The sequence below is a fragment of the Uranotaenia lowii genome, chromosome 1, assembly GCF_029784155.1.
Source record: "Uranotaenia lowii strain MFRU-FL chromosome 1, ASM2978415v1, whole genome shotgun sequence".
In the NCBI taxonomy this organism is placed as follows: Eukaryota; Metazoa; Arthropoda; class Insecta; order Diptera; family Culicidae; genus Uranotaenia; species Uranotaenia lowii.
In genome coordinates, this window is record NC_073691.1 from 160,474,367 (window position 1) to 160,501,274 (window position 26,908).

At 38.3% G+C, this 26,908-nt stretch overlaps 2 protein-coding genes across 2 annotated transcripts in view; one reads left to right on the top strand and one right to left on the bottom strand.

Moving 5' to 3' along the window:
- The window catches only part of LOC129740698 (probable G-protein coupled receptor Mth-like 3), a 120,625-nt gene extending 99,045 nt beyond the window's left edge, over positions 1-21,580 (bottom strand). The window contains exon 1 of the mRNA XM_055732462.1: positions 21,334-21,580. The gene's annotated coding sequence lies outside the window, so the exon portion shown is untranslated. The remainder of the gene's footprint in view (positions 1-21,333) is intronic.
- The window catches only part of LOC129740695 (RNA helicase aquarius), a 220,522-nt gene that overhangs the window by 187,511 nt on the left and 6,103 nt on the right, over positions 1-26,908 (top strand). The gene's annotated exons all lie outside the window — the stretch shown is intronic.

A 26,908-nucleotide genomic window follows, 5' to 3' on the forward strand; every position in this document is an offset into this window, starting at 1 on the left:
GGTTTCCAGTCTCAGATCTCAGGTCACAGTCTCTTATGTGAAGTTATTGATATTCTGAGTTAAGTTGATATCAATTTTTGAAATTTCTCAAATATAGCAGGTAACTAAAGGGTGTCCATGATGAAATTGCCACACTCTTAAATAGCTCTAACTTTTTAACCGCTGAGTAGAATTTAATGAAAATTTGGGTAGATTTAGTTCATAGTGCATTGTTTACATCCTGCAAGTTTTAAAGTCCTATGATCAAAACTCGCGGAAACGGAGTCGAAAGAACAGCTCGTGCGTGATAAAGTCTTGCGCATTCATCATGGGTACAAGGATCTCTCGCATCGTTCTATCGCTTAAACGTTGGGAATCACGAATTCCATGGTGTCGCGAGTGATTAAGCGGTTCGAGGTACGTTTGACCACCGATCGGAAGCCCAGAAGTAAAGGAAAAAGTATTCCGTACAACACCAAAAATCACAACCGCGTAGTTGGGGCCTTCAACCGAAACCCGAACGCCTCCGTTCGGGATGTGACTAAGAAGCTGCACCTAAACCGAAGTTTTGTCCAGAAGGTCAAAACTAAGGCTGGGCTTCGAACGTTCAAGGCACAACAGGCCCCTAATCGCGGCAAGAAGCAGAACAAGTCTGCCAAAACCCGTGCCAGGAAGTTGTACCTCAACATGCTGACGAAAGTTGAATGCTGCATCATGGACGACGAAACATATGTGAAGGCCGACTTCAAACAAATCCCCGGAAACCTGTTTTTCACGGCCAATGATAAGTTCAGCGTTCCAGAGCATGTTCGCACTCAGAAGATGTCCAAATCTGCGAATAAATTCCTGGTTTGGCCAGCCATCTGCACGTGCAGGAAGCGGAGTACACCTTCCGTGACCCAGGACACGATGAACGGTGTACATGAAAGAGTGCCTCCAGAAGCGGCTGCTTCGTCTCCTAAAGGCCCACAACGTCCCAACAATCTTCTGGCCGCATTTGACCACATGCCACTACTCTAAGGACGTGCTAAAGTGGTAAGCGAACAATAAGGTCATTTTCGTGCCGAAAATGTTCAACCCTCCCAACACTCCGGAGCTTCGCCGCATCGAGAAGTACTGGGCGATTATGCAGCAGCACCTTCTTAAACGACTTAAGATAGTGAAGACAGTCGAGGAACTGAAGAAAGTATTTACATGCAAAAAACGGTTGATTCACAGGTTGTGCAGAATCTTATGGCCGGGGTTAAGGCCAGGTTGCGGTTTTTGCGTGGACTGTAAATAAAATTGGAGTAAAATGGTAAAATGAAGTTTAATAGTTATTTATCAATACCTGAAATTTTGATGGCAATCAGATGAAAACTAGAATTTTTCGAATCAATTTTGTGTGTGGCAATTTCAACGTGGACACCCTTAATACTTTTTCGTTTTGCAAGATTTTGCTAAGATTGTCTCATATCAGTTGAAGTTCGAGAGTTAGCTTATAATCAAGGTAACTTTTCTACGAGTTACTGGAGCTTCCAGTGTCCTTTTACTTTAAAACTGGTAAATGCATTTCGTGTAAGTCAATGGTATAGGTATTTCGCCCACGAAGGCTAAGGATGTTGGAGACATTGTGAAATTCAAGTTAACCACCAAGAATCTCCTGGAGTCATGGTATTTGGAGCGGCTGCTTCGAATGGATCGAAGATGCCTCGTGTTTTCATAATAGCAGGAGTAAAAGTTTATACGAAAGTCCACAAGGACGTTTTGAAGAATCAGGTGCTTCCGTGGATTCAGACAAACTTCGGTGAACCCAAGAATGTTGTTTTCTCACAAAGCCCATGTAATACCACGAAACGGACCCAAACCTGGCTGGATGAGATTAAAGCATAGTTCATCTCTAATCTGGATGCATTAAAACGGGTCTATCTCGGGGCTATGTAAACGAAATGGAAATGGTATGTTACTCAAAATGTAGGTCTTTTATTGCCCTTTAAAGGAAAAATAACAAAAAAATTATTCCGATGGGGTTTGGATGAAATCACTCATCATAGTTTGGACACCCTGTTCGCTAATCGGTCACTTTCGGTCACCATCTCTTCACCTCTGTTGCATTCCGAGTCGTTGTTGGAATTGAGGGCAGTTGTGTGGCTTTATGTCCTTTCCCACAAAATCCACCAGCTTGCCAGCTTGTAGTGGCGGCTTGCCAAATCTGGCCAAAACTTTACTGGTCCTTTGTGAGATCTAATGTACGGAAGAATACGTTTTCTCAGGCACGCCTCCTTGTACATTTTGGAGTCCATGCTCTTGGTTGTCACAAAAACCAAGATTTTTTGTACGCAGCTGCAAATACATTGTCAGATCAAACACTTTCTTGCAAAATTCTTCAAAAACGAATTTGAACTTGCCGGAGACATCACCCCGACCAGTGAATTTATAAAAATTTTGGCCTGGAAGCTTCCCAAAATCCATCTTTACGTACGTTTCGTCACCCATGAGGATGCATCCGTCGTACTTCGTTAGAACCTTGTTGTATTACTTCCGGGCACGAGTGCACGACCTTTCGCTACTACATTCCGCTTCAATGTACGGTTTGGTTTCTTGGCGATGTCATAGTCCGACTGCCCTGGATTTGCTTTGATCGTTCTCAACACCTTCAAATGCGCTTGGTATGGATCTGCCGATCGATAGTATACATCTCAAGGAAACGTTTGAGAATGCTGCACACGGTCGATTTGGCCATTTTCAACGATTTCGCGATTTTTGAACCTGACCGGGTTTTTGACGGTTTTTGACGGAACCTGACGGTTTTTGACGTGTGTCCAAAATTATTTTCGTTTCGCGGTTTCCATCACGTGTAACTTTTTTGAATCGGAACGAATCGTAATGAAATTTTTCAGCACTGCTAGAGGAAAAGTTCCAAAACGAAGTACATACTGTCAAAACATTCCAGATCCGACCACTAGGAGCGCTGTGGTATATTATAAAGATTTCAGATGAACTATGCTTTATTTGAACCCACTCGACTATTTGATATGGGCGTAAATATGTTCAAGAGAAGACCTGTGGATCCTCTTACTCATCCAAGTGTCGATTATCTGAAGGCTTCCATCTCTGAAGGCCTATATTGCATGAGGCTTATATTGCCAAGGTATGCTCCCTATTCAGATCTCGCCTGGAGAGAGTAATAGAGAACGAACGTGGACACATAGAGAGTTTATGAAGTGTTTATGAACTTCGATGACAGATTTTCGCATTTTTTATGGATCATACTGTAGTTGATTCACCAAAAATTAACCTGACTTTTGTCGATAAACCTCTTCAGGTTCTTCTCTCGTGACGGAACACCCTTTACACATATGTTAGTAGGCATTCGCGTACCCATTTTGTTTTAGGCTCGAGAGTAGTTGGCCGCTGATATGCGCTATCTTACCTCTAACCCCTTTCCAATTCATCAGTCGGCCATTTACGAACCCAAAGGGTTTTTGAGCTAAGCAGCGTTCACTGTTTAAAGGTGGTTTATTTTGAAATCAACTTAAAAGGAAAGGACTCGCCGATTTTTTTTCTTAGAAATGTTGCGTTTGTTTACAAACATTTAGTACCCGGAATTGAATACGGACATTTCCGAAGAACGGTGTGTTGCAAAACATCTTTATTTTATTTATTTATAATGTTTATTCTTGTAACGTAAGATGACAATCTTTCAATTTGTTACAATCTGGCATAAATATTTCATTTCAATCTTTGAATGTAATGTAGTAATGTAGATGATTTCTAAAAACATGAATAAATAATACACTACCACAAGGTTTAATCCTAAATTACGCCATTTCGATTGATTCATCGGATGCACCGCACGGTATTAGGTAGGTACGACGGATTACGTGCGAGATTGACAAGCATGTTTACAAACATTTGTCCGGGACGCGGCTGAGTGAGTTTAGCATGTTACCGGGTGAACGGGTGAAGTGTATTGATAGACCTCCTGAATTGTTTACGGTTGAACCAGCCAAGTTTAGAAAACAGTTGTCATTCGGCGCTTGTTGTAAATTTGTGTTCGATGATCAACCTCACTCTTCGATTACTTAAGCTGGAACTTTTTTTTTGTGAATTAGAATTTTGAAGGCACGAAGCTACCATACGCATCGGAAAATGGAGTTTTGGCTGTTTTAAACTCAATTCCCCTATTTTTTTTAAAATATTAGCTATTAGCTTGATTGACTACTCACATCCACCTTAAATCATTGAACTTGAAACACAACATGAAAAATATTTCAAATCAATAGTTCCTTATAAGCTTCGTCCACCTTTAAATTTTTTTTACCGATATTAAAATAAAAGCATGTCAAATTCCATGATCGCAAGCATGGCTCAGTAGAACGGATTCCACATCGCCAATGGTTGCTACTTCGTGATTGACGGAGGCCACCAATTTTATCCAGAGGTCAAATGAATGGTATCTGGGATTGGCAGCACATTCACAATGAACAAAACTGATGCTTCTCTTTACACATCAATAACGGCGCCGGCCACGTCCTAGTAGTCAATGGATAGAAGGAAAATAGAGAAAAGGGATTGAAAGAATAATAATTCACGCTTTAGGACTGAGGTAACCTCTGCATCCTTGCAAAAAAAAAAAATTTTTGTCGTTTCAAATATGTAAACGAATTCTTAAAAAAAATCTAGTAACCGCAATGAAAAGGTAGAAAATAAAAAAAAAAAACTTTTCATATTTTCCTCCCACCACCTAGTGAAATAGCTAGTCTATTCTCAAATATCATTCAAAACCTCTTTTCACTAATCGTCAGAAGTAAATATTATAAGCTAACATTTAAGATCAGCAGCTTTTAGCTTTTTAGCTTTTGATAGATTATCTATATGCCAGAAGATGTAGCTGTATCCATCGAAAGTACGAAAACATCCTATTCGGCTTCCTCCTAAGATTTTCACATATCTGGATCGTTTTTATAACTACAGGATGGCAGGTTGCTCCTAATGCGCACTGAAATTAACAGGATCATTTAATTTTTCATATCTTATCACAAATCGTGAAAAAAATATCAGGAACTTTGGCAGGAGAAGAAAACAAAAAACTTTCGCTCTTCCAATCGTTTGAATATTAGAAAAAACTTGTCAAATTTTACAATAAAAAACCTTTAAATTTATTTATTTCCTCCTTCTGGATTTTCGGAAAAATCGAAGGGAGGGAGGGTGACAAAAGAAGAAATTGAAATTCGTTTCGGTTTTATTTGAAATTTGTAAACCACGTTTTGTTTTTTTTTTGTCGTCAACATGAAAGTGATCAAGCTTTTGATCGTAAATCATAAACGAACAATTTCACAGCAGATTTTCATGTAAAAGTTTTTGAAAATGATTAAACATCATCTAAAAATAAATGATTTATGAAAGCTTCGATACAAAAACCTATTTACGGGCGTTCCGTTAGAATGCAATAAATGTGATGACAATGTTACGATAAAAAATGGTACTTAGCTTTAAGTCCCGGTCCAAGAACTTTTAAATCCCTGCTTCTATACTTCATTCATCTTTAGTGCAGTCTTCAGTCCGGAGGTCCAAGGCGCCTGATTTGAAGCTTGGCAATAGATCAAGGAACCGGGAACCTGAGCAGCACAAATCCATCTGCCAAATCACAGCAAATCCGGCTTCATTCCCAGTTGCATTAAACCAATTTAACCGAAACTTCAAAAATTTGCAATTTGTTTGAAAACTTCAACAGTTTTTGGAGGAGCAAATTTTGTCACGTCTTGACAGTCCTATGGGTTGCTTCGATCCCCCTCCCCTAATTTTTTTTAAAAATATTGTAGAAAAAGCATGTTTGGACTCGAAATTTTTGAACCAATTAAGACAATTATCTTGTGAGTTTTTTTCCGAGGATAATTTTGAAAACAGTAAGTTCGGACTTGAAAATTTAAAACCAAATGAGACTTATGTTGTGTGATTTTTTCATAGGAGCCGAATGAAGTCCATTCAAGCTACCGCACTTATTGGAAAATAAACTTATGGCTGTTTTCGCTTCACTTCTCCTATCATTTTAAAAATATTTCAGAAAAAACATGTTCGGAATTGAAAATTTTGAACCAAATGAGACATATCCTATGTGATTTTTTCCGAGGAATCGAATGGCTGTACCCCCAATTCCTCTACATTTTTCAAATTTTCAAGTCATAACTCCATTTTCCGATTAGTCTTCATTCGATTCCTCGGAAAAAGCCACACCAGATAGTTTTTATTTGTTCCTTAATTTTCCTGAGCGAACAAGTTTTTTTTTCTAAATTAATAGAAAAATGTTGGGAAATCGAGGGTAAAAAAGCAATCACTCCAGTTTCCAATGTGTGTGGTGACTCAAATAGCCTCCATTGAATTTTTCGGAAAAATCACACAAGATAAATCACATTTGCTTCAAAAATTTCAAGTCCCAACAAGCTTTTTCTGAACAGTATTAAAAATGTTGGTGAATGAGGGGAAATCAGCCATAACTCCATATTCCGAAGCGTGTGGATGCTTGAGCAATAGAGTGCCCCAAATGACCCGACATTTGAAAAAGTTATGCGCTGCAGGCTTAAATCAATCCTAGGCCTAGTACAAGGTCTCATGCCAAATTTGGGCCAGATCGGATCACGGGAAGGGGTCTCTCAACGAGCCTAAAGTTTGTATTGGATTTTGGGACATTTTGTTCGGGAGGAACACGAAAATCCAGTTTTTCATCAATAACTTTTGTCCCCTTCGGCCGATTTCTTTAGAAAACGGTTTTTCTCAAACCCTGAATTATGACAAATATTTTATCCGAAGACTGCATTTCGATTCAAGTTAAGACACAAAAAATATTAAGCTTCAAAAAATATTTATCTTTTTTAAGGGTGATATTCATCACTATTAATGAGAGACTGCTTCGAACATTTTGACGCAGCATTACCAGTGAGGAATAACACCCTGAAAAAAAGTTACCACATTTTTGAAGTTGAATAACTTTCTTATCATAAGTCGCATCGAAATGCAGTCTTCGGATGAAATATTTGTCATAGTTTAGGCATTAAGAAAAACCGTTTTAAAAAAAAACCGGCCGAAAGGGGCCAAAGTTATTCATGAAAAATTTGATTTTCATGTTTCTCCCGAACAAAATGTCTCAAAATCCCATACAAACTTTAGGCTCGTCGAGCGACCGCTTCCCATGATCCGATTTGGCATGAGTCCTTGTACTAGGCCTACACAGAAAAAAAATCTGAATCCTTAAAAGCACTGAAATTGAAAACCCTTAATATTACATGACATAGAACGCGATTTCATACTGTAAATTTCCGTCACTTATGATGCTTTTTTTTATTTACATCATATGTGATGTAATTTTAAAGATTGTTTCGTAGTGCGAACACAGAAAATTACATGTCACAGTAAATTGCAAAAACTGAATCCTTAACAACTCTGAAGATTGAAGAATTGAATCTTACATGACACGGAACACGATTTTCTATTGTAAATTAGATATGATTAAATCCTTGACAGCACTGAAAATGAAAAAAAAAAAACAAACACGAGAGCAAGTCGTAAGTTTTTTGACCTGTCGGGTGTTTGCGCTGCCGTGTTGTTTGATTGTGCGTTCATTGTGGAATGGTAAGTTTTTAGAATAAGTGGTTAGATAAAGCTAAATATGCTCCAAACAATTTGTTTTAATTCTAACAGATTCGCAAAGTACGTTCCGGGAAAGTCTCCGCCAGATGGAAATGGTGACGATCGTAGCCATGGTTGGCAAAAGTGGCAGATCAAAAAAAGTGGTTTAAAATAAATGTAATCTGGTGTGTACAAAAAGATTGTTTTTTTTATTGAGAGATCTTCTTTGAATCTTATAACTAAAAAGTAAACAAAAAAATCCAATTGGAAGTGTAAACATTACATCACTTTTAAATTACACGTCGGCAAATTTTACAGGCGTGTAATATCCAACTTGCACTGAAAATTCCGTCATATATGATGCTTCTTTTTATTTACAATCCATCCATCATATGTGATGTAATTTCACAGATTTTTTTGGTAGTGTGTAGGATCAATTTAAGCTTGCAGCGCATAACATTTCACAAGCTTGAAATTTCTCATACAAATTTGGGGCAGTCTGTTTAACAACCTTCATTTTATTCCTCGGAAAAAATAGCACAAATTAGGTCAATTTTTGTTCAAAATTTTCAAGTCTAAATCACCATTTTTTTATGGATTACAAAATTTAGGGAAATTAGGGGTTAAGCACTATATCTCCGTTCGTAAGCTTATGCGGCCTCTGAAACTATGTCCAATCGATTCTCCGGACATTTTCACTTAGGAAAGTATATTTTCATAGATTTGGTTCTTGTAGGAGGGAACAAGGCCGTGCGAACGGGGGGGGGGGGGGGGGGGGGTTAGGGGTTAAACCCCCCCCCCCATGAAGATTTTTTCCAAGTAAAATTTTCACCGTTACTTGATCTTAAATGTTTTTGAAAATAAATGTTAAAGAGCAAGTCAGAAATTTTTCTCGCCTTCGGCGGAATTTAGTATTAAATCACCCTTGGCTTGAGACATTTCGATCTACAACACTATTCGACGTGAAACTAACTTTGATTGCACTTCAATTAATTTTTTGTAAAGAAACTCAAAACTTGTCATACAAAAATCCTACCTCTTCTGAATGGATATTTTTAATGAGGAATTGTTACTAAATAAGAAAAAAATAGTTTTTTTTTACTGAAAAAATCGTTTATTTCATTACAAATGTTATGCTGATATGAAATATTCTTCAACAAACCAATTTCAGACTTAATTTTATTTCGTGTTTTTTGTTCCTCTAAATGCTCAACACAACACATAATATCCTCAAGGCCACAAAATTTACATTTTTCTGAGGTGCAACGAATTCAAAAGATAATTTCGTACCCTGAATCAAAATATGCAATATTTCTATCAGCTTTTGTGATTGAAACAACTTTTGAAAATAATTAAAAAGTATTCGAGAAATTTCTGCACTTTGTTTTAACAAAAAATTAAATCAAAAACATATAATCTATATATATAAAAAGCAATTATCTGTATGTTTGTTTGTTTGTTTGTTTGTTTGTTTGTCCTCTATAGACTCAGCCGTCTTAAGAGCTAGAGATCTGAAATTTGGCATGGATGCTCATTAGGACCAGGAATGATGAAAAATGTTTTTAGATTTTTGGACGACCCCTTCTGAAGGGGGTCGTCCATACAAGACAAATTTTGTTTTCACCTTATTGACGTTGTTTTCCGTCGGATTGTGATGAAAATTTGCACATGAGTGTTTTGAGAGACGAGCAATCGATTACAGTTATCAAATTTAGGGTCAGGGGTCGGCCAAAGGGGTCGTCCATATCCACTGATTAATGTTTTTGCGATATTGGCGTTATTAAACATCGGATTGTGATGAAAATTTGCACATGAGTGTTTTGAGAGACGAGCAATCGATTACAGTTATCAAATTTAGGGTAAGAGGTCGGCAAAAGGGGTCGTCCATATCCACTGATTAATGTTTTTGCGATATTGGCGTTATTAAACATCGGATTGTGATGAAAATTTGCACATGAGTGTTTTGAGAGACGAGCAATCGATTACAGTTATCAAATTTAGGGTAAGGGGTCGGCAAAAGGGGTCGTCCATATCCACTGATTAATGTTTTTGCGATATTGGCGTTATTATACACCGGATTGTGATGAAAATTTGCACATGAGTGTTTTGAGAGGCGAACAATCAGTTACAGTTATCAAATTTAGGGTCAGGGGTCGGCCAAAGGGGTCATCCATATCCACTGATTAATGTTTTTACGATATTGGCGTAATTATAGATCGTATTGTGATGAAAATTAGCACATGAGTGTTTTGAGGGACCAGCAATCGATTTCGAGTTTCGAATTGCGGATCAGAAGTTGGCTGAAGGAGTCGTCCATACCCAACTTTAATGTTTTTGCGATTTTGACGTTATTCTACATTGGATTGAGATGAAAATTTCCGCATAGGAGTTTTGAGGGACGTTCTTTTGCTTTCAGGTTTCAAATCTTGACTCAGGGGTCGGCAAAAGGGGTTATTATCTGTTCACTGATTTTACGATATTCTCTTGATTGAGCATAGAATTGTAATGGAAATTGACACATGGGAGGTTAACAGAAAAGATTTCAGGTGTCAAGTTTTGAATCGTGGTCAAAAGAAGGCCGTCCATGGCAAAAGGGAGTTTTGAGGAACGTAAAATTGGTTTCAATTATCGAATTCGGGCCATGGGACAGAAAAAGAGGGTTTCATTGAAAGTTCAGTGTTTTGTGCAATAATTTTGTTGGAGGCAGTTAATTGATACCAATTTAAGTGTGAAGGTCAAGCAAAAGAGTCGTGCACATAAACAAATAGTACATGTTTTTGCCATAATGTCTAGATTTTGCAACCGATCGAGAAGAAAACACTCTCACATAAATTTTAATAAAAAGCCAATCAACCGTTTAATTTGAATTTCAAGTAATAGTAACAGTAGCGACTTTAAACACTGTTGAATTTTTTCCCCAAAATTGTCGAAAGAATGTTCGAATTCATTTTCTAAACTCATTTTGACGTACCAATGATTTAAAGCGAAACGAAGTTCGTACGGGATCAGCTAGTTTAAAAATAAAAATTTAAAACGTGTTATCAACTTTCCTCAAGACTTCAAGTTTTATTTTACTTTCCCTCATTTATCATATTTTTAAGAAGTTTTAAACCAAAGTGAATTTTAGATATTTTGTAAGCATATATGTAATCTTTTTGCAGCTTTCAACAAATATGATAAATTAAATCAAGTTTTTGCAGTAATGTCAAAAATACTTGTGATGATTTCTTTCCATTGTTTTAAATTGTTGAATTTTTAGATTATGCATCATTTTTATCATAATATTTATTCTTAATTTGATGAAGTATGATAAACAGAATCAGAATCATATTTTTCATATGTATATTTAGGTTTGTTAGTTAATCAGTTATCAATGTTTGATTTTACTTAAAACTGATACCCTTAAAAACTCCTTGTCATAAAAACTAAAAGTGTTCGACCAAATTTGATAAAAGACTCGAGTTCAAGGCGCTAAAATCTACCAAATCAATCATTAAAAAAATAACAAAAATCCTGTTGCCTTGAGTCAATTAAATTATGTAAAAGTTTATGGTGAAACGTGTTTATTAAAGAAAGCCCTTCTGAAATGTTTTAAAACACCTATATTTTACATTTTTATATTTTGTTTAATTTTTCAAATAAATTTATCGAATTTTAAAGTACAGTTTTTCTTGAATTCTTTAATTACTTGCCAATTTTTTGAAGAACTATTTAACTTTAAGAAATAATAAGAGGAGAAATCACCGTGAATTTGTTTTATGAAATGAATTTGCGGCTTTATCGGTGAGGGTTAAAGAGTTGAAATGAAAGACGGATAGAAGATCAGAAGAAAATTCTAAGGTGGTGAAAAGAGCGAAGAGCATTTGAAATAGAAGCTTGACCACATACTAAATTCTTTGTCCCACACCAATTAACTGTATTGAAGAAGTAGTACCCAATAGAGAAGGCACTACATTTTTCGATACAGTTAATTATGGATGGTTCGACCGCCATGTGAGTGTGCACATGTGCCGAACGGACAAAAAATTTAGCATGTGGTTGCTCTGTTAAGTCTTCTATTGTGCGATATCGTTCTATCGATGGCTAGGTAGATTTCTTATTTTCGTTTTGTGCGGATGTTCCAACTGGATTGAGTTGTCGCATACGGTCAACGGTCAGAAATCTTGGCCTAACTATTTTCGATTATCGGAACGGAATCTCCTCTTACTAATAAAAATAATTCGGCTATAAAAATCAATTACAAAACATCGTTCCGATAATCGAAAATAGTTAGGCCAAGATTTCTGACCGTTGACCGTATGCGACAACTCAATCCAGTTGGAACATCCGCACAAAACGAAAATAAGAAATCTACCTAGCCATCGATGGAACGATATCGCACAATAGAAGACTTAACAGAGCAACCACATGCTAAATTTTTTGTCCGTTCGGCACATGTGCACACTCACATGGCGGTCGAACCATCCATAATTAACTGTATCGAAAAATGTAGTGCCTTCTCTATTGGGTACTACTTCTTCAATACAGTTAATTGGTGTGGGACAAAGAATTTAGTATGTGGTCAAGCTTCTATTTCAAATGCTCTTCGCTCTTTTCACCACCTTAGAATTTTCTTCTGATCTTCTATCCGTCTTTCATTTCAACTCTTTAACCCTCACCGATAAAGCCGCAAATTCATTTCATAAAACAAATTCACGGTGATTTCTCCTCTTACTAATAAAAATAATTCGGCTATAAAAATCAATTACAAAACATCGTTCCGATAATCGAAAATAGTTAGGCCAAGATTTCTGACCGTTGACCGTATGCGACAACTCAATCCAGTTGGAACATCCGCACAAAACGAAAATAAGAAATCTACCTAGCCATCGATGGAACGATATCGCACAATAGAAGACTTAACAGAGCAACCACATGCTAAATTTTTTGTCCGTTCGGCACATGTGCACACTCACATGGCGGTCGAACCATCCATAATTAACTGTATCGAAAAATGTAGTGCCTTCTCTATTGGGTACTACTTCTTCAATACAGTTAATTGGTGTGGGACAAAGAATTTAGTATGTGGTCAAGCTTCTATTTCAAATGCTCTTCGCTCTTTTCACCACCTTAGAATTTTCTTCTGATCTTCTATCCGTCTTTCATTTCAACTCTTTAACCCTCACCGATAAAGCCGCAAATTCATTTCATAAAACAAATTCACGGTGATTTCTCCTCTTACTAATAAAAATAATTCGGCTATAAAAATCAATTACAAAACATCGTTCCGATAATCGAAAATAGTTAGGCCAAGATTTCTGACCGTTGACCGTATGCGACAACTCAATCCAGTTGGAACATCCGCACAAAACGAAAATAAGAAATCTACCTAGCCATCGATGGAACGATATCGCACAATAGAAGACTTAACAGAGCAACCACATGCTAAATTTTTTGTCCGTTCGGCACATGTGCACACTCACATGGCGGTCGAACCATCCATAATTAACTGTATCGAAAAATGTAGTGCCTTCTCTATTGGGTACTACTTCTTCAATACAGTTAATTGGTGTGGGACAAAGAATTTAGTATGTGGTCAAGCTTCTATTTCAAATGCTCTTCGCTCTTTTCACCACCTTAGAATTTTCTTCTGATCTTCTATCCGTCTTTCATTTCAACTCTTTAACCCTCACCGATAAAGCCGCAAATTCATTTCATAAAACAAATTCACGGTGATTTCTCCTCTTACTAATAAAAATAATTCGGCTATAAAAATCAATTACAAAACATCGTTCCGATAATCGAAAATAGTTAGGCCAAGATTTCTGACCGTTGACCGTATGCGACAACTCAATCCAGTTGGAACATCCGCACAAAACGAAAATAAGAAATCTACCTAGCCATCGATGGAACGATATCGCACAATAGAAGACTTAACAGAGCAACCACATGCTAAATTTTTTGTCCGTTCGGCACATGTGCACACTCACATGGCGGTCGAACCATCCATAATTAACTGTATCGAAAAATGTAGTGCCTTCTCTATTGGGTACTACTTCTTCAATACAGTTAATTGGTGTGGGACAAAGAATTTAGTATGTGGTCAAGCTTCTATTTCAAATGCTCTTCGCTCTTTTCACCACCTTAGAATTTTCTTCTGATCTTCTATCCGTCTTTCATTTCAACTCTTTAACCCTCACCGATAAAGCCGCAAATTCATTTCATAAAACAAATTCACGGTGATTTCTCCTCTTACTAATAAAAATAATTCGGCTATAAAAATCAATTACAAAACATCGTTCCGATAATCGAAAATAGTTAGGCCAAGATTTCTGACCGTTGACCGTATGCGACAACTCAATCCAGTTGGAACATCCGCACAAAACGAAAATAAGAAATCTACCTAGCCATCGATGGAACGATATCGCACAATAGAAGACTTAACAGAGCAACCACATGCTAAATTTTTTGTCCGTTCGGCACATGTGCACACTCACATGGCGGTCGAACCATCCATAATTAACTGTATCGAAAAATGTAGTGCCTTCTCTATTGGGTACTACTTCTTCAATACAGTTAATTGGTGTGGGACAAAGAATTTAGTATGTGGTCAAGCTTCTATTTCAAATGCTCTTCGCTCTTTTCACCACCTTAGAATTTTCTTCTGATCTTCTATCCGTCTTTCATTTCAACTCTTTAACCCTCACCGATAAAGCCGCAAATTCATTTCATAAAACAAATTCACGGTGATTTCTCCTCTTACTAATAAAAATAATTCGGCTATAAAAATCAATTACAAAACATCGTTCCGATAATCGAAAATAGTTAGGCCAAGATTTCTGACCGTTGACCGTATGCGACAACTCAATCCAGTTGGAACATCCGCACAAAACGAAAATAAGAAATCTACCTAGCCATCGATGGAACGATATCGCACAATAGAAGACTTAACAGAGCAACCACATGCTAAATTTTTTGTCCGTTCGGCACATGTGCACACTCACATGGCGGTCGAACCATCCATAATTAACTGTATCGAAAAATGTAGTGCCTTCTCTATTGGGTACTACTTCTTCAATACAGTTAATTGGTGTGGGACAAAGAATTTAGTATGTGGTCAAGCTTCTATTTCAAATGCTCTTCGCTCTTTTCACCACCTTAGAATTTTCTTCTGATCTTCTATCCGTCTTTCATTTCAACTCTTTAACCCTCACCGATAAAGCCGCAAATTCATTTCATAAAACAAATTCACGGTGATTTCTCCTCTTACTAATAAAAATAATTCGGCTATAAAAATCAATTACAAAACATCGTTCCGATAATCGAAAATAGTTAGGCCAAGATTTCTGACCGTTGACCGTATGCGACAACTCAATCCAGTTGGAACATCCGCACAAAACGAAAATAAGAAATCTACCTAGCCATCGATGGAACGATATCGCACAATAGAAGACTTAACAGAGCAACCACATGCTAAATTTTTTGTCCGTTCGGCACATGTGCACACTCACATGGCGGTCGAACCATCCATAATTAACTGTATCGAAAAATGTAGTGCCTTCTCTATTGGGTACTACTTCTTCAATACAGTTAATTGGTGTGGGACAAAGAATTTAGTATGTGGTCAAGCTTCTATTTCAAATGCTCTTCGCTCTTTTCACCACCTTAGAATTTTCTTCTGATCTTCTATCCGTCTTTCATTTCAACTCTTTAACCCTCACCGATAAAGCCGCAAATTCATTTCATAAAACAAATTCACGGTGATTTCTCCTCTTACTAATAAAAATAATTCGGCTATAAAAATCAATTACAAAACATCGTTCCGATAATCGAAAATAGTTAGGCCAAGATTTCTGACCGTTGACCGTATGCGACAACTCAATCCAGTTGGAACATCCGCACAAAACGAAAATAAGAAATCTACCTAGCCATCGATGGAACGATATCGCACAATAGAAGACTTAACAGAGCAACCACATGCTAAATTTTTTGTCCGTTCGGCACATGTGCACACTCACATGGCGGTCGAACCATCCATAATTAACTGTATCGAAAAATGTAGTGCCTTCTCTATTGGGTACTACTTCTTCAATACAGTTAATTGGTGTGGGACAAAGAATTTAGTATGTGGTCAAGCTTCTATTTCAAATGCTCTTCGCTCTTTTCACCACCTTAGAATTTTCTTCTGATCTTCTATCCGTCTTTCATTTCAACTCTTTAACCCTCACCGATAAAGCCGCAAATTCATTTCATAAAACAAATTCACGGTGATTTCTCCTCTTACTAATAAAAATAATTCGGCTATAAAAATCAATTACAAAACATCGTTCCGATAATCGAAAATAGTTAGGCCAAGATTTCTGACCGTTGACCGTATGCGACAACTCAATCCAGTTGGAACATCCGCACAAAACGAAAATAAGAAATCTACCTAGCCATCGATGGAACGATATCGCACAATAGAAGACTTAACAGAGCAACCACATGCTAAATTTTTTGTCCGTTCGGCACATGTGCACACTCATATGGCGGTCGAACCATCCATAATTAACTGTATCGAAAAATGTAGTGCCTTCTCTATTGGGTACTACTTCTTCAATACAGTTAATTGGTGTGGGACAAAGAATTTAGTATGTGGTCAAGCTTCTATTTCAAATGCTCTTCGCTCTTTTCACCACCTTAGAATTTTCTTCTGATCTTCTATCCGTCTTTCATTTCAACTCTTTAACCCTCACCGATAAAGCCGCAAATTCATTTCATAAAATTTAAGAAATAATTTTAACATATTTTTTTTTGTTTTTAATACTGAATTTTTGTGTACTTGACACCTAAGCCTTTAAATCGAAATTTTCAAAAAGAAAAACATAGTTTCAACCTACTGTTCTTTCCAGGACCCGATGTTACAATACAAAGTGACAAAATACTTTGAGTTTGCAAACCTGTGATTTAACATTAATTTTTTTTTTATAAAATCGTGTTTTATGAATCGATAATGATTTTTAAATTAAACTTAAAAAGTTTTAAAAGCAGATTCGAAGTAGCAACTTTAAACTTAATTTTTATGCGAAATGTTAACTTACTTTGTGTTTATTTTGTTCTTTCAATATTTGCCATAAGGAACTTGGAATTCCTTATTATTAATTTTTTATCAGTTTTCATTGATTATTCACGAAATTACCCATTTCCCAAAATTTTCTTGTCAGTATGATTGAACATGAAATTATTTTTTTGAACGTCAAAAATGAATTTTCTAAGCCGTGAATTTTGACAACTGGAGGATTTAAAAAAAAAAAAGGTTTTATCTTTGACTTCTATCACTGGCACTTTTCAAAGAATAATAAATATATTCTTCTAATATCAAATTAAATTAAACCATCAACCATTGAATAAATTCCCCGTTTTTTCAGTCAGTTTTCGAAAATTCACATTTTAAATCGCGATTAAAAAGTATTTGTTCAAATTCAAAATTCAACAGCGGAATTTTTAAATCAACCCTTCAGTTGAAAATGAAGAAAAGAACTGAAATTAAGATGAATAAAAATTAACAATTACTATCATTTTCCTATTTCGATTATTTTAAATTCACTAAGAAACACATTTGAAACAAATATCTAGTTCAGAATAAAGAACATCATTTTTGTAAAAATTATAAATGACTTATCAAAAATTTTAAACCCCAATTATGATATGATTTGAAAATTTTGTTTTTTTATCAGTCCAGTTTGTGTGGTAATCATAAGTGAGAAACGGTGTTAGAAACTCCTTTCTTTTTTATTGTTTTTTTTGGTTATTGTTATTATTTTTAGCTAAATTTGAATTTCGAAACCCCCCCCCCCCCATGGACGGGCCTGGGAGGGAAGATATTGATTTTATTTGGGATCAACCACTTTTTCTCATTGTGCACTGGCCTCGACAATTTTACATATAAAAATGTAGACGTTTTCTTTGTGACACCATTACGCATGAATGAACGGTCGGAATAAAGTGAAATTTGATATCCGAGGGCTTTTCAAGTCAGTGATAGTTTGTGTAATAGTTTCAAGAATCCCACTTTTTATGCAAGGGGGCCCCCATACAAAATCAACTCAAAATGGGACACAACTCGAACAATTTTAAGACGATATTCGTGAAAATTGATTCACGAGCACGAAAAAGTTAATGACTTGTAGATGAATTCATTCTACTCCTTAGTTCACGTACTTATAGTTTCATCATACCATCTCATAATTCTTCCTTTTATAGTAATTCATTCTTCGTAAGAGGTATCGTTTAAAGCAGTGGTTTTCAAACTTTTTTCACTCACCGCCCCCTTTTGCAAAATTTTCGAGATCAACGCCCCCTGGGCGAATTAAAGAAAACATTAGAAAAATATAATCTGGATTGTTGAAAAACCAATAGCTTTGGGCTTTATGTTGTTGTAAGACTTAACTTGAAATTTATTCAAATTTATATGAGGTCCTCAGAGCCAAAGGTGGGGGAAGGGGTAGGGGTGGTGTAAAAATGGTCGATTTTGATTTAATGCTTTTTCATATTTAAAACTATATTTCGTAATTCTTCAGATTTTTAGAATTTTATTTACTTACCATTAGGTCCTAAAGAAAAATGCATATTTTCGAAAAATATATGAAAAATGACCAAACATAAAAACTTAAAAGCGTGTTTCTTATATTCTTTTCGCACAAAGGCCCTTATATTACTTTAAACCTCCAGTAAACACTTAATTCTATATGTAGATATAGTTTTCTGGACAATCTTTCAAACTGATTTAATAGTTCGTTTCGATATAAAATCATATTTTTTAAATTTGGATAAACAAAATTCTAAATTGATCATTAAGCTGACAGCTTACATCAGACAGAAAACAAACTAATTACTGTCCAGCTGGTGAAATAACGTAAAAAATATATAAGTTTAAATTAGATTCTAACAACTGAATCCAGAAAATGTTCCGACAACCGAATAGATTGGAAGCTTATCAATTACAAATGTCTCAATTGATTTTTTGAACCGGTTGAAATAAAATTGAACAAGTAAGAACTTAAAAGAAATTCTCTTACCTAAAAAAAAATCATTCATATGTTCTTTCCTAAAACTATCACTAAATCATAGATGACACCTTTTTATACAGATTTTTTTGTAGGTTTTTTTTCTGTTTTGCAGATGTTTTGAGAAAATACATTTTAAAATTATCAAGCATTTCCATATATCTTTTTTAGTTTAACCCAAAATAATCTTACGAAACAAGATCAGCATTTAGAGTATACAAAATCTGAGACTATTAAAATAATCTTTTAGATACATTTTTAGAGAGATTAATTAAAATACTGTAACAAAAATTTGCTTGGAGCTCTGTGAAATTATAGATATTTTAGTCTTGAACCCGATGTTTACTTCTGTAACGTAATTTCATTATTTCGAAGCTACGTTGTTTCGTGATTTTTAAAAACGTGAATTACGACCTCACCGCCCGCCCTTCCAACGCCCCCCAAATTTCTCAATCAAGCTCACCGCCCCCCTGGTAGGGACCACTTTGAAAACCACGGGTTTAAAGGGTGATACGGTCAAAATTTGGTCAAGGGAAAACGCGTGTAAATCAGTGAAATCGCTTATTTTCAAAATCAAATTTAATTTTTTTTTTCAAGTTTAATTAGTATATTGAGGAAAAATATTCAGTTAGGCTTGCCGGGCCTTACGCTTAACCCCTGCCATCAGATTTTGTACAGCCACCTTGTCCACCAGTTTGCCTTGAACTGCTGCTCGTCCTTAGCAGTTTTTTTTTGGTCTTCTTTAGGTTCCGCTTGACAATAAATAGCCCAGTATTTCTCAATTGGGCGGAGCTCTGGCGTATTGGGAGGGTTCTTGTCCTTGGGAACCACCTGCACGTTGTTGGCGGCGTACCACTCCATGGCCTTTTTACCGTAATGGCAAGATGCCAAATCCGGCCAAAACAGTACGGAACAACCGTGTTTCTTCAGGAAAGGCAGCGGACGTTTATGCAAACACTCTTTCACATAAATTTCTTGGTTGACAGTCCCGGAAGCTATGAAAAAGCTCCTTTTCAAGCCACAGGTACAGATGGCTTGCCAAACGTCGTATTTTGTTTATCATCGCGATTTGGAGTCACTACCTTCTTGTAAGTTGATAGTCCGGCTCGTTTTTTGGCTCGATGCACGGTTGTAGACGATACACCCAGCTTATTTGCGGCATCTCGGAGAGAGAGGTTAGGGTTTCGCTTGAAACTACCGGCAGCTCTCTTTGTCGTCTCAGCGGCTTCCGGTTTTCGATTTCCCCCCGATCCAGACTTCCTGGCTGTCGACAAACGTTCCCCAAACACTTTAATTACATTTGTAACGGTTGCTTTGGCAACTTTTATCGATTTTGCCAGCTTTGCGTGCGAGTAGCTCGGATTTTTGCGATGCGCGAGCAAAATTTTGATACGCTGCTCTTCTTCCTTGGACGGCATTTTGACAACTGAAGAGTGAATTCCAAAATCAAAATAGCAGCAACATTCTACACACACACACCTCCAAAATGAGGAGTGTTCAGGATTTTTAAATGCAAAATTGAAAGAAATACGTCAAGTTGATATTGACCAAATTTTGACCGTGTCTCCCTCTTTAACAGAACCAATAACCTTTGCAAATTTAAAATATTTTGTATAACGCGAGATTCAGGGAGAGTTTGTTGGCAAAACTAGATAGCATAAGTATGTTATTAAAAAAATGTAATGGAAACAATTTTAATAAGTAAATAAGCTATTTAAGTGAAATTGCTATATGTATGTTACACGATTGAAAACAAATCAATGAAATGGAATGACAAAAATAAACTTTAAAAATTTTTAAAAACGGTTTGAAACGACTAAGTTTACAAATATGACATAAAAAAAATTAAAATTAGACGATAGAAGACGAAAATTTGCTTAAAGTTGTCAAAAATTGACATAAAATGTCAATAATAATGAATTATTTTTATCATTACATTTAAATTAGGAACAAAAAATTGTTTCAAAACTGTTGAACAACCATTAAAACCAAGCATGTTTATTTGTTGTTTTTAAATTCCGATATTGAACCCAATTCAAAATTTATCATTTTTTTTTGTGTAAGCTAGATTTTTAATTTCATCATCTAAGTACAAAACTGCCAGACGTTTCTAGTTTATTGAACATCTGGGGATGATTAATTTATTTTATGATATCGCTTTATCGGCAACTTATCGATCATATCAGCCTTGCAACAGTTGGATCGAAAAAACAGCCCAGCCTACATTCACCTGTGATGACGACATTCCGCACTACTTTGCTGAGTCGTTACCGATTATTGAGTAAACACCACTGATGATAACAACAATGCTTCAACAAGGGAATAGAAGCCTGGCCCTAGCGGCCTAGCCTAGTCCTGTAGGAGTCAGGTGGAGGAATAGCAGCAACCACTTCAAAAGTGTGCACTTCAAGAGCGTTTTCTACAAACGATAACAATATGTACAATATAGAACGATTCCAAAATCGGTAGGAAACACACTCATACACTTCAGCCGAAATTGTAGAAACCAACAAAGATATCGAAAATCGTAAACCAAAGAACTCAGGTCTCGATATCTCAAGCTTTTGCACCGTTCCAAAAATGTTGCAGGTGAAATAGGTTCCGATTGCATAGTATCCGATAAGAGAAATATATGTCACACACTTTGTAAATACACTAGAAGTGCTGCCCATACATCAGACTAACTATGATAAGAACAGGTGACCAGCAAGCAAGACCTTCGTACCGGTGTATTTTTGCTGCAATCTTCTTTGGTTTATCAGCATAAGGTTGTTTTTTTCTGGAACGATTCTTACACACGCACCCGCGATTTTGTTTGGGACTTGTCTGTAGAAAAATGATGCGCGTGATTTCGAAATTAGGAACCGTCGTCGTCCCAAAGGCAGAGCGCGGGAATATCACCGATTTCCCCCCAAAAAAAACGATCCAAACCGTACGAACGTCGAGTTCGAACTGAGCGCCGTCTCTGCTGTCTGTCGGTCGTCTGGTCTGGTGGTCCTTTGGTGAACGGAAGATGGCTGTTTGGCTTCAACGGCTTCAACAATAATAAATGCTCCGAGAGAGGCCAACCAAACTCAAGTCAAGACTCAAGAAGGCAGATGTTATGTTTGGTTTGCATACACATTATGGAGGCATGGAGACGAGATTGTGCCTAGCTTTGGTACAACGTTGCTTTTTCGACAAAAGCTACGAACGATTCAGTATCCCCAAAAGTTGAACTCAATAAATAAAAACAATATCCAAGGCGAGCTAGATCTCCTGATAAGAAAATGGCAATTCCAATATAATTCCCCTACTACATTGCATTGCTACTTAAACTCCAATAAAACTAAAACTGATTCCTAATAAAAATTACCTATCAACAATTTATTACGATTTTGAAACCACACATCCTCGCAACAACAAACAGAAGAACCTCGTGACTGAACCGCGAATTGGGGGGCCGAATATGTGAGCGGGTACGATTCGCTGCTCGGATCGGACTGCTCCCATTCCGGTGTGTTCAGCTCTATTTTTCTCTCTCCGGCCGGCGAAGTAAAGTGAGAATCCCCAATCGTCGGGTGTCGGTTGAATAACTGTGTTGGGGTTGGGAGGGAGCATAAAACCGGCAATGTTTTTGTTATGATTTCTTCACTGATCGCCGGTTCTTTGCCGGTCCGGCACTCCGAGAAATGGAGCATACAGATTTAATTTCAAAAATAAATACAGACCCTGTCACTTGTGCTAAAATCTAACGGTTTTCAAAATAACATTACTTAACATTACTTAACATTTTTCACTTTTACAGAACCAATAGAATTTAGAAAACCATCAAAAATGGGTTTAACCGATATTGATAAAATACAAAAACTATAACATAAAGCACTAAAAAATGTCAAAAACAATAAAAATGTCCTAACATTTAATAATACATTCAGATTTCGTTAGATTTTGTCGACGCACCCGTACATTTAGAGTTTTCAAAATAAAATGTCGCCAAAACTGAGCGGTTTTTTTTTGTCACTTGACCTGCTAGAACAATTGGCAAAATGTAACATAAACCCGAAGGTGGTTCGGGTAAATGAACGATAGGCTGAAAGGACGATAGGCCGAACGAATTGAGTTATTTGACCGAAGGTTGTTCAGCAGACTCGTCAGTCGGTAGATCAAATGCTGCGGTGGAGGAGATCTACCGCAAACTGAAACGCGAAGCAAGAAGGATTGGGTTTATGATTAATACATCCAAGACGAAGTATATGCTGGCCTGCGGATCCGAGATCGACCGAACCCGCTTGTCCAGTAATAACAAGGTCACGATCGACGGTGACGAGCTGGAGATAGTCGAAGAGGGCTCACTGGTGACAGCAGACAATGACACTAGTTGTGAGATCTGGCGGCGGAAGTCGTGCCTAAAATGGACTCCACAAGCAACTGACGTCGAGAAGACTCAGCCCCCGCACCAAGTGTAACCTGTACACAATGCTCATTAGACCGGTTGTTCTCTACGGTCACGAGACGTGGATATTGCTTGAGGAGAACCTGCGCACACTCGGAGTATTCGAGCGACGAGTTTCAAGAACCATTTTTGGCGGCGTTTAGAAGAACGGAGTGTGAAGGATGAACCACGAGCTCGCGCGACTCTACGGTGAACCCAGTATCTAGAAGGTGGTGAAGGCCGGCCGGATACCTTGGGCAGGACATGTTGCAAGAATGCCGGACGACTGTCCCGCGAAACAGATGTTCGCTGCCAATCCGGTAGGAACGAGACGAGCAGGGTCGCAACGAGCGAGGTGGTTAGACCAAGTGGAGCGTAATCTGGCGTACGTGGAATGCCCGAGAAGTTGGAGAACGGTTACCATAGACAAAGTGAATTGGAGAAATATTGTTCATCAGGTTATGTCGTGAGACGGGACACCATATAAAAAAAATTGTTTAGTAGACTGTGCTCCATAACAATAAAATCCGAGCTGACGCAATCGACAAAACCAATCTTGGCAAGAACCTGAACCCCGTAGACCTGCAAGTCAAGGACACAAAAGTGCTTCTAAGCGATGATGTTTCCGTTCCTTTTGCATCTGAAGTATCGACACAAAGACTAAAGGATATCCACGATGAAATTGCCACACTATGAAATTGCTCTAACTTTTTAACCGTGGGGTAAAATTAAATAAAAAATTGGGTGGATTTAGTTTATAGTGCATTGTTTACATCCTACAAGTTTTAAAGTCCTGGGATCAAAACTCGCGGAAATGGATTCGAAAGAACAGCTCGTGCGTGATAAAATCTTGCGCATTCATCACGAGAACAAAGATCTCTCGCATCGTTCCATAGTTAAAACGTTGGGAATCGCGAGCGATTAAGCGGTTCGAGGTTGAAGGAACGATTGACCACCGATCGGAAGCCCAGAAGTGAAGGAAAAAGTATTCCGTACAACACTAAAAATCACAACCGCGTAGTTTGGGCCTTCAACCGAAACCCGAACGTCTCCGTTCAGGATGTGGCTAAGAAGCTGCACTAAGGCGAAGTTTTGTCCAGAAGGCCAAAGCTAAGGCTTGGCTTCGAACGTTCAAGGTACAAAAGGCCCATAATCGCGACGAGAAGCAGAACAAACCCGTGCTAGGAAGTTTTACCTCAACATGCTGACGAAATTTCAATGCTGTATCATGAACGACGAAACATATGTGAAGGCGGACTTCAAACAGATCCCCGGCAACCTGTTTTTCACGACCAAGGATAAGTTCAGCGTTCCGGAGCACGTCCGCACTCAGAAAATGTCCAAATAGGCGAATAAATTCCTGGTTTTGCAAGCCATCTGCACGTGCGGGAAGCGGAGTGCACCTTTCGTGACCCAGGACAAGATGGACGGACAGGTGTACATGAAAGAGTGCCTCTAGAAGCGGCTGCTTCCTCTCCTGAAGGCCCACAACGTCCCAACAATCTTCTGGCCGCATTTGGCCACATGCCACTTCTCTAAGGACGTGCTAAAGTGGTAAGCGGACAATAAGATCAATTTCGTGCCGAAAAAGTTCAACCCTCCCAACACTCCGGAGCTTCGCCGCATCGAGAAGTACTGGGCGATTATGAAGCAGCACCTTCTTAAACGACCTAAAGTAGTGAAGACAGTCGAGGAATTGAAGAAAGTAAACGGTTGATTTACAGGTTGTGCAGAATCTTATGGCCGGGGTTAAGGTCAAGGTGCGGGCATTTGCGTATGGACTGTAAATAAAATACGAGTAAAATTATAAAATAAAGTTTAATAGTTATTTTTCTTGAAAACTTGATGACAATCTGATGAAAACTCAAATTTTGCGTATCAATTTTGTGAGTGGCAATTTCATCGTGGACAACCTTTAAAAAGAGGACTTATCAGAGATTCTATTGTAGTGAAGCCATCACCCAAAAATTGGCTGATAGCTATGAATCTGTAATTCAAGCTCCACTGAAGCCGCAAATAAAAGTTTCGGGTATTTCTAACGACATTACCAAAGCCGAATTCATCAAAATTTTGATCCGGCATAACAACATTTATTTATTTATTTGGCGTTCCGTCTCACGACATAACCTGATGAACAATATTCCTCCAATTCACTCGGTCCATGGCAACCGTTCGCTAATTTCTCGGACATCCCACATTCGCCAGATTACGCTCCACTTGGTCTAACCACCTCGCTCGTTGAGCCCCTGCTCGTCTCGTTCCTACCGGATTCGCAGCGAACACCTGTTCTGCAGGACAGTCGTCCAGCATTCTCGCAACATGTCCAGCCCATCGTGTTTGGCCAGCCCTCACCCCCTTCTGGATACTCGGTCCGCCGTAGAGTCGCGCGAGCTCGTGGTTCATCCTTCGCCTCCTCACTCCATTCTCCTGAACGCCGCCAGAGATGGTTGTTAACACTCATCGCTCGAATTCTCTGAGTGTACGCAGGTTTTCCTCGAGCAATATCCATCTCTCGTGCCCGTAGAGGACAACCGGTCATATGAGTGTCATGTACAGGTTACACTTCATGTGAGGGCTAAGTCTTCTCGAAAGCAGTTGCTTGTGATGTCGATAGACGATAGAGTCAATACACGAAGTCTTCGACCATCTCCAGCTCGTCGCTGTCGATCGTGACCTTGTTATTACTGGATTAGCGAGTTCGGTCGGTCTCGGATCCGCAGGCCCGCTTATACTTCGTCTTGGAAGTATCAATCATTAACCCTATTCTTCCTGCTTCGCGTTTCAGTTTGCGGTAAATCTCTTCCACCACCGCACTATATCAATGTCGTCGACAAAGCAGATAAGTTAACTGGATCTGTTCAAAATCGTGACCTGGCATTTCGCCCACAGCTCGTCGAAAAACACCTTCTAGTGTTCATGCAGGATAGACCATCGCCTTGTTGAAGATGATTCGAAAGAACTCGACAATTCATCCGAATTCCGCACACAGGACTGCGTTCCATTCATCGTAGCCTTGATCAGTCTGGTCAGCTTCCCGGAAAAGCGGATCTGGTCCATGATTTTCCAAAGCTCGTCACGGTCGGTCGTGTCGAATGTGACTTTGAAGTCGATGAATAGATGGTGCGTAGGGACTTGGTGTTCATGGCATTTTTGTAGGATTTGCCGTAAAGTGAAGATCTGGTCTGTCGTAGACCGTCCCTCCATAAAGCGGCGTTAGGCTACGGGGTTCGGGACAACACTTTGTAGGCGGCATTTAGGACAGTGTTCACTCGGAAGTTCTCACAGTCCAATTTGTCGCCCTTCTTTTGGATGGGACATAAAACCCTTCTCTTACACTCCTCCGGTAGCTGTTCTGTGTCGCAGATCCGGACCATCCAACGGTGTAGGCAATCAGCCAACTTGTACGGGCCCATTATGATGGTTTAAGCTACGATACTATCCTTTCCAGCCGACTTGCTACTATCCAGCTGGCGAATGGTTTCCTTAACTTCGCTCACCGTTTGGAGTGGCTCTTCCACGTCATTGGCTACGCCGGCGATGTGACTTCCCCCATCGTCTTGGTGCCTCCTGGTCCTTCCACCTTTTGATCACCTCATTATAGTCCGTCAGGATACCCCCGTCCTTATCCCGGCACATTCCGGTTTCTGATAGAACTTTCGTATTTCTTTGGAACGATGCAGTTGCTTCAGCTCCTCCTCCTCCAGGCGGCGCTTTTTCTTCTGGAAAAATCCGGACTCGCTGCCTCTTCCACTGTTGATGATTTTCCACGTTTCGACGGGTGCTTCTTTGCAATACTGCTCCTATACTTCTCCGAACCAATCATTCCGTCGAGTTCGTCCACATGTCCGATGATGCTCTCCGCAACGCTGTTGATGGCTGTCTTGAT